This window comes from Octopus bimaculoides, chromosome 7 (assembly GCF_046866305.1).
Source record: "Octopus bimaculoides isolate indiv1 chromosome 7, ASM4686630v1, whole genome shotgun sequence".
Lineage (NCBI taxonomy): Eukaryota > Metazoa > Mollusca > Cephalopoda > Octopoda > Octopodidae > Octopus > Octopus bimaculoides.
In genome coordinates this window covers 17701879-17711582 of record NC_142934.1, presented here as the reverse complement: position 1 = coordinate 17711582, position 9704 = coordinate 17701879, and positions in this window count along the sequence as shown.

Here is a 9704-nt window from a genome sequence, read left to right as displayed (position 1 = left end):
GTCAATATATTCCTTCTTAGCCAAGACTGTGCAGCCATATACAATTTGATTTATTGTTTCTTCTCCATCTCCACATATTCTACAGTTACTTGTATTTCTTTTTATTACATATTTTTGGTAATTACTCGTAGGAATGCTTTGATCTTGTGCTGCAATTAAAAATCCTTCAATCTCAGCTTTTAGTCCTGAGCTTCTCAACCATTGTTGAGAATTTGCTTTGTCTATTTCCTTTCTGGTTAATTTAACCAAGTATTTGTCGTGAAATGCTTTTATTGCCACCGTATTATCATGATCCGCTGATTTTTCTATCAATTATTATTATTATTATTATTATTATTATTATTATTATTATTATTAGTATTATTATTATTATTATTAGTAGTAGTAGTAGTAGTAGTAGTAGTAGTAGTAGTAGTAGTAGTAGTAGTAGTAGTAGTAGTAGTAGTAATAGTAGTAGCAGTAGTAGTATAACTATCATTATTATTATGGTTACATACGTATATACATATATACACACATACTTATACAAATATAATTAATTTAACTTTGTGTTGAACCCTGTATATATATATATATACATTATTTTTGCTGTTATTTACCTAGTTTTAAGAGCATAGCATTCGGGTTCATTTTTACTATTCTCGTTTAACTCTGTATATATATATATATATATATATATATATATATATATATATATATATATATATATATATATATATATATATATATATACATTTCTTCCTGTGTTACATTTCTTCCTTTGCCAATATAACAATGCCAACCACAACAACGAAACAAAGCACAATACAAATATCAGCGCCTGAGCACTATTAAGGTTCTAGTAATTGAACCTTTATTGATGCTTCAAATAAGAGATTTCATACTGTTTTACAATTTTCCTTTATTTCATTTTATCGATCGAAGTCTGATGTATTATTGCGTGTTCTACAAAATCTCAGCAGTGTATTTCACCTAATTAAGTGTCATTTTCCAGTAATTCGTTGATGCCTTCAGCACATATAGTCATTTATATGTGAAGCAGTGCCAGCTAGGCAAACAGATAAGTAGGACAGGAAATATTTGGCCATTCTATGACGATATAATATCTTAAATTGTTTTATATTTTAGGAATATATGTTATCAGTTCATATGCAATTTACTGTTTCTCTTTCATCTCCGCGTACTTCAGAAATTTTGAGTTGATATCCAGTTTAATCTACTATGGCAAAATGATTGTTAAACCCTGAACATTCAAATGCTAGAATAATCTTGGGAGTCATAGAATATTTAACTAGTTCGATTAAGATAAGAATACATGGAGACTTTCTCACAGATATAAAGCGTGTTATATTCTTGACATCTACAGGTATGCCTATTCTATCAAAAACTCTGGTTTCAGGTATCAAAACCACTATGAGCCAACCTCTTACTTGTGAGTGAATTTGAAAGACTGAGACTGTGTGGGAGCCATCCGTATATATATATATATAACAAATATATTAACAAATATATTAACTCTATATTCGAAGTGAAATTGTTTTGATCATAAGTTTTTCGTGGAGAGCGCATTGCTGATTAATCCTTAAATAATTACGCTAGCAGTTGCTTCATTTGAGAACGTATATTAAATATCTATTTATTATGTTTTTGACTGATGTATGGTATGGCGAAACAACAAGAAAGAAGTCTAATAAATCCGAAATATAACATTTGTCAATGTGTTTACCAAAGATCACACTCACTCCCCACCCCATCACATGAGCTACTTAATTTTTGTTTTAAATTTACATTTTGGAATTCTGCCTCTTGCTTTTTCTTACAATAATAATTGTTTCATCTAAAGTTCTGCAATTTGTACTTTTTACAGTACCAGTGAAATTGTAATTAACTGAAACGTTTTCCGCTCAGCCCGTTTCATTTGATCTGCACTTAAAGATTCGTTTTTCATCTTGGCCTATGCTGGGCAGACCTGTTGCACTTGGTTGTATACATGATCAAACGCCTTGCTTTCAATCTGACACACGCGTTTTGAATGGTAATCGATTCTCGTTAATATTGCCGCTAGTTATTCACATTTATCGAATAATATCATGATTAAAGAAAAATGAAGACATGATAGCAGAAGCAGATATCAAACATTATCTTTTCTCTTTTATCTTCTATTTGTTTCATTCATTGAACTTCCCCCAGTTTAGGGCACCGCCTTCAAGTGTTTTAGTCGAGCAAATCGCCCACGGTAATTACACTTAAAGACCGGTACTTATTTCATCACTCTCTTTTGTCGACACCTTAATGCACAAGAAGCGTAAACAAACCATACAGCGGGGAGGGATGGGAACACACGCACGCATTCACATAGACTCACAACTGTATATATATATATATATATATATATATATATATATATATATATATATATATATATATATATATATATATATATATATATATATACAGTGGGGGGAAATAAATATTCGTACATGTCAAAATTCTTTATTTATTTAACTTCTAATGAACATGAATGGGATATACCACTACTATATTTGCATACACATGCATAAACTAAGAATATGCAGAAGAAACTAATAAATTATAGTAACTAAGGAATTTATATACAATTATAAATATTTAGGTGCGAAAAAAGTATTCGTACAGAATAAATTTATGACTTTCTATGCCACAAAATACTGTTAAAATAAGTTGTTTTTTTTTACTAGAACTTTCTCGTTTGTTCCAACAATCTTATCAGTAGTCATTTTAAGTGTCAAAACGCTAGCTTCTTAATTCAGCACTGAGACAACATAAAGTAGTGCCGTAATAATGGCGAAAGGTAAAGAACTCACAAATTCAGTGAAAAACTTAATTATTAAACAGTGGAAAGTTACAGTAAAAGTAACAAGAAAATAACAGAGACCCTTTGTATTCCATTTTCTACCATATCTTCATTTATTCAAAGATATAAAAAATCGGGAACTGTTGAAAACAGAATAAGATCTGGTGCACCACACAAGATTTCCCCTACATCTTTAAGAAAAATGAAGCAAAGAATAAAAAAAAATGCAATGATCACCAGAAAAGAGTTTCAAGAGGATTTGTTAGCTTCAGGGACTAGTGTTACACTGCGAACAATCAGCAATGAACTTCATAGGAATGAACTGAAGTCATGCTCTCCTAGAATAACTCTGCTGTTGACTAAAAGGCATAGAGATACCCGTTTAAAATTTGTTTATGAACATAAAGATAAATCGGATACATTCTGGGAAAATGTTCTATGGAAAGATGAGTTGAAAATTGAATTGTTTGGACGAAATTCGCGTAGCCATGTTTGGAGGAAAGATGGTACCACCTATTCGTCGAAAAACACAATTCCTACCATAAAGTTTGGAGGTGGCAACATCATGATGTGGGGGGGGGGGTGTTTCTCTGCAAATGGCACTGGCAGTTAACATGTGATAGATGGTAGAATGAATGCAGAGATGTACCAAAATATTTTGAACAATAATTTATGGGACCCTGTAAAAAAGCTCAAGCTTTGTGAAGGGCGCGTTTTGCAACAAGATAATAACCCTAAGCACACGGTGAAGTCTACCAAAAAAAATGGATTGTCAATCACAATATAAAATTATTAGAATGGCCAAGCCAGTTACCTAACTTGAACCCCATTGAAAATTTGTGGCGTTATTTGAAAATTAAAATTCATTCAAGATTTGAAGAAAATTTGTCGAAAAGAATGCGGAAAAATTCCTAAAGAAAGATGCGAGTCATTGATTAAGAACAACAGGAAGAGATTGGTTAAAGTGGTACTGAATAATAGTTATGCTACGAAGCATTAAATCAGCAGATATACGATGAAGAGTTGGTGACCTGTGCTTTCTGCTCGGCTGTGTATTTAGTATATATTCATTTGTTTATTTATTACATGTTATTGTATATACGCACACATACATACATACATACATACATACATACATGCATACTTACATACATACATACATACACACAGACACACACACACATATATATATATATATAGGTATGGCATATTTTCCGTTTGTTGTCTTATTTAATCCTGAAAATATTATTTATGTAACGCACGCACTCATAAATGTTTTACCCTATATATATATATATATATATATATATATATATATATATATATATATATATATATATATATATATATAAATAAATACATATATATATGTGTGTGTATATAGTTGGAATTTGTAGATAACGAAAAGACGAAGACGTGTATGAACAATAAGCAAGTGTATTAGTATGTACGTATATATATATATATATATATATATATATATATATATATACATACACACAGATACGTACACATATTAATGCACACACAGACACACACACAGAGGCGTACTCATATATATATAGAATTATGTACTTGTACATGAGTAAACTTATTTTTTCTATGAATATTCAAGAGTAGAGGGCGAAATATGTTACTGTTATATTGTTTTAGGTATTATACATTTTAAATTTGCTATGATTTCTGAGACAGGCAAAAGAAACTACGTAGACAATATGATTGGCAGGTGTCGAATTTCTCAATAACAAGGTGAAGACATGTACTGTAAGTTCCTGCTATAGATACAAGAAAGAAAATAAGAATGTTGTTGAGAAAATAACAGAAAAAAGAATGAGACACACAGAATGCTGGTGGAATGAATAATTAGCTTGTATATAAAGTTATTTTTATACAATCTATCGGCACATCTTGTTACCGAATCAATAATTCTGCTTTGTATCAACGCCTTGTTCTAAATTAATGCGATTAGTGCTATCGAAGACAGACATAGGTTAGTAAATAAATAAATATGCAGAACTTTCGAAACTACAAAACTAATTCAATGTCAAAAGAATAAAGAGATATAAATAAATCATATAATCCATATGAAACCACATCACACCACCCACACGAGTATATACACACACACACACACACACACACACACACACACACACACACACACACACACACACACACACACACACACACACACACACACACACATATATATATATATATATATATATATATATATATATTTATATATCTTTGGCGAAAAAAGAATACATTATAAAAGAAATGCCTACTCTTGGAGCCGAATTGAAGAATATTTATGAAAATAGCACAAAAGATTCACGTCCCTAAAACAGAAAGGTTAAAATTTCAAAAGAGTAATTAAACAACTTTGTATAAGAATAAACACCGAGGGAGATATATTTTTATCAACAACCTTTACAGCTACCTAAATCTTGTTTTGGACATTAAAACACGTTAAAAGCAAATTTCTCTATTAGCAACACTATGGTATGCTTAAAATTATAATCTCTTTCTTCCCAATACAAACAGGTAAAATATCCTAAATAGCATCAACAAGAAACTCGGTGGCGAACTAAAGACTTTAACAGGAACATAATTCTATTGTGGCCCTTTGAAAGTTCCTATAACTAAAAGGTGACACACCTAATTAGAAAGGTTTAAATGCTGGACTGAAAACAGAATTCTAACTTTCATATTCTCAAAGTAAAAGGTTATATTCCCCACAAGCATCCAAAGATCCAAAACTATATGGATACTACAATTTATTTAAAATATTGTCGAAAACGATGCCGGAAAATTAATAAAGCTGATCGCCAAGGAGGCGTTGTAGATATCAGAACTGTGGAGCAGGAAGACATACCATACACAAAGTGTGTAGTAAGGCGAAGAAAATATCTGCAAAGACACGAGACACAGGAATGCCTTTTGGTCTGCCCCAACATTAAAATCTCTTACGACCATGGGATCCTTTGGTTCTTCTTTGATGATAAAATATTCTACCAAGCCAAAAGTCTAGCTCGTTAAATGACAGACAGATGTGTGCAGACCCCTTCTCTATATCCCACCGTGATGTACACTAAATTTCCAGCAACATTGATGAGTTTAGGAATTGTGAATGACAGATGCTTGTGTTTTGCCGCCTCACATGCTTCGACAGGAACTTAGAATTAATAACTTTAAGATACTCGGTTCATTATGCCCCGAATGGACGAAATACGTAGCAGAAAGACATACGTGTTTCAAGAAGACACAATACCTTCGCACAAAGCTCACGCAAAACAAGTATGGATGTCAGACAACGTTTACGATTCTGTAACACGAAATTGTTGCCTCTACACTCCCATATTCTACGTTGCTTGGAGTGTAGTTGTGAGGGATACTAACTGCAATCCACCTTAAATCATTGGTTACTTGAAAGATGCCTTTGAGTGCAGGTATTTAGAAAATCCAGTCCTGCTTTGAAATAGTCATAAATGATGAACGCAGATTCAAGGAAGAATTTTATAGGGAAGTTTATCGTGAATATGTGCGCAAATTTTAATGAAAATACATTTAGTTTTTGCATGACTGGAGTCTTATTATTTTCTCAAACATCTCCTTAAATACTACTCACAGCATGCATGCATGTGCACACACACGCACACACACACACACACACACACACACACACATATATATATATATATATATATATATATATATATATATATATATATGTATATATATATGTATATATATATATATATATATATATATATATATATATATATATATATATATATATATATATATATATATATATATATATATATGTATATACGTGACTATACACATATACGCACGCACTCATTCACACCCAAATATGCACGCATACGCACGCGTATTTACATACCACTATGTAGATCTCGATGCGAATATTAAATTGATTTTTCCATTACACTCGCAAAGCTTTCAAAACAAGAGCTCTAATCATTCGTGTCTATAGACATATGTCTATGTATCCGACAGTGCCTAATGCAGACACACAGCTCGATTTATAACTTCACGAAACTTCTGATTATATTCCAAAACCAGCAGTTAATTTACACTACCATGTTGTTATATTATAAAGGAAATTTCTAGAAATCGATATTATATTTTGTTTCAGACTATATAACTAAATACCTACGTACGTATATATATATTTATGTGTATTCATGAATTTGTGTACGTCAGCATATGGATATATGTATACATAATGTGTGTATACACACACACACACACACACATATATATATATATATATATTATATATATATATATAAGCGTGTGTATATATATATATATATATATATATATATATATATATATGTATATATATAATACATACATATATATATATATATATATATGTACGTACATGCCAGCATATATACCTATATGCGTTTGAATGTGTGTAGGAACATGAACATGTTTCTCTCTGCACTTTCCTTCCATAATGAGATATATCAATATTTATATATACAAGTTTAGGTGTAAATGTATAAATATGTATAAGAGAACGAAGTGAGTTCTTAAACGCATGCGTCGTACGAGAATACTCATATATTAACACACACACACACACACACACACACACACACACACACACACACACACACACACACACAACACACATACACACAGACAGACAAACACACACACACACACGTATATATACACGCATGGATAGAGGAATTAAGCGAAAAGAGGTCGATGGAGATGTGGTACAAAGTTAAATACAGAGATAGCATAAATATCAGATGCGGATAAAAAGAATTCATATGATGAGTTGGTGGGTTAAAACAGCCATGCTGTTCTAGACTATTCAATACTATTCACGTGCGCACTACTCATTCACTGTCGTTAAAATTTTGGCATACATTTAATTTGTACATCGCTAAACCATTCAATAGACGAGATGTCCTCACATTTAGCTCAGAATAATGTTTCTCATCGTTAAAGAGAAGTATAATATGTGGTCTGTTGTTGTGAAACGCATGACCACAGTCATCTAATTGTATATGTCTCTTTCTGTATGTTTGAATGTAAGTATAGTTGTATATATGTGTGTTTCTTTATGTATATATATATATATATATATATATATATATATATATATATATATATATATATATCTATATCTGTATGTATGTATGCATGTATTTATGTTTGTATGTATATATATATATGTGTGTATTTATGCGTATATGCATGTGCATGTATGTATGTATGTATGCATCTACCTGTCTGTATATCTATCTACCTATCTATCTATATATATATGTATATATATTATATATATGTGTGTGTGTGTGCGTATAAATGTCTCTCTCTCTCCCTCTCTCTCTCCATATATATATATATATATATATATATATATGTATATATAAGTCAGTAAATAGTGGGGTTGTGTTAACTGCACGTGGAGAAATAATAGGAAAATGAAAAAAAGCCAGAATGCTAAACTGGAAGCATATTTTAATAAAGATTTCTTCTAACCGGTTTTCATTGCGAAAAGCAAATTATCAAGAAGAAGGAGAATGAAAATGTTTTTTTACAAAGAAGTACAAAATGAAGAAAATAATATATAAAACAATAATATATAAAAAAATAAATATACCCATACATTATATTGTCTTTGAGCTTTTGTAGTTCAATAGTAGTTCATGTATAAACTGGTAGGAAAAATAAGGATGCATGAAAGTTGAGAGTTTTGTTAGGTTTAAAAAAAGGGTTAACAGTTTGTGTTAAGCAGGAAATGTGGTGTCAAAACAGGAAGTGTGTGTAAGGGGAGACAAGTGTTTTTAGTTGGAGTTATGAACTCTTTTTCAACAGGAAGTTTGTGTCTGTTCATAGAGAAATAAGGTCACTGAGGGGTGTGTGTGTTAAGAAATGGTTGGAATTTCTCTATGAAAAGATTCTCCTTGTTGATTCTTTCTTGTGTGGAGTTTCTGTCTTTACATTGATAGAAAGGGAATATAATGAATTTAGGGATTTTGTTTCTGGCGCAAGAGTCTATGTGGCCACTGAGTGGAATTTGGCGGTAGTGGCCACATAGATTCTTGCGCCAGAAACAAAAACCCTAAATTCATTATATTCCCTTTCTATCAATGTAAAGACAGAATCTCCACACAAGAAAGAATCAACAAGGAGAATCTTTTCATAGAGAAATTCCAGCCATTTCTTAACACACACACCCCTCAGTGACCTTATTTCTCTATGAACAGACACAAACTTCCTGTTGAAAAAGAGTTCATAACTCCAACTAAAAACACTTGTCTCCCCTTACACACACTTCCTGTTTTGACACCACATTTCCTGCTTAACACAAACTTTTAACCCTTTTTTTAAACCTAACAAAACTCTCAACTCTCATGCATCCTTATTTTTCCTACCAGTTTATACATGAACTACTATTGAACTACAAAAGCTCAAAGACAATATAATGTATGGGTATATTTATTTTTTTATATATTATTGTTTTATATATTATTTTCTTCATTTTGTACTTCTTTGTAAAAAAACATTTTCATTCTCCTTCTTCTTGATAATTTGCTTTTCGCAATGAAAACCGGTTAGAAGAAATCTTTATTAAAATATGCTTCCAGTTTAGCATTCTGGCTTTTTTTCATTTTCCTATATATATATATATATATATATATATATATGCATATATATGTAAGTAAATGGATATGAATGTAAAGAGATAGACTTACAGATAGACAGATACATAGGTAATATGAACAGATAAGCATACATACACACATACCTACGCAAATGAAGACTGAAACATATGACCATATACACACACGCACACTTCACACAAGGACAC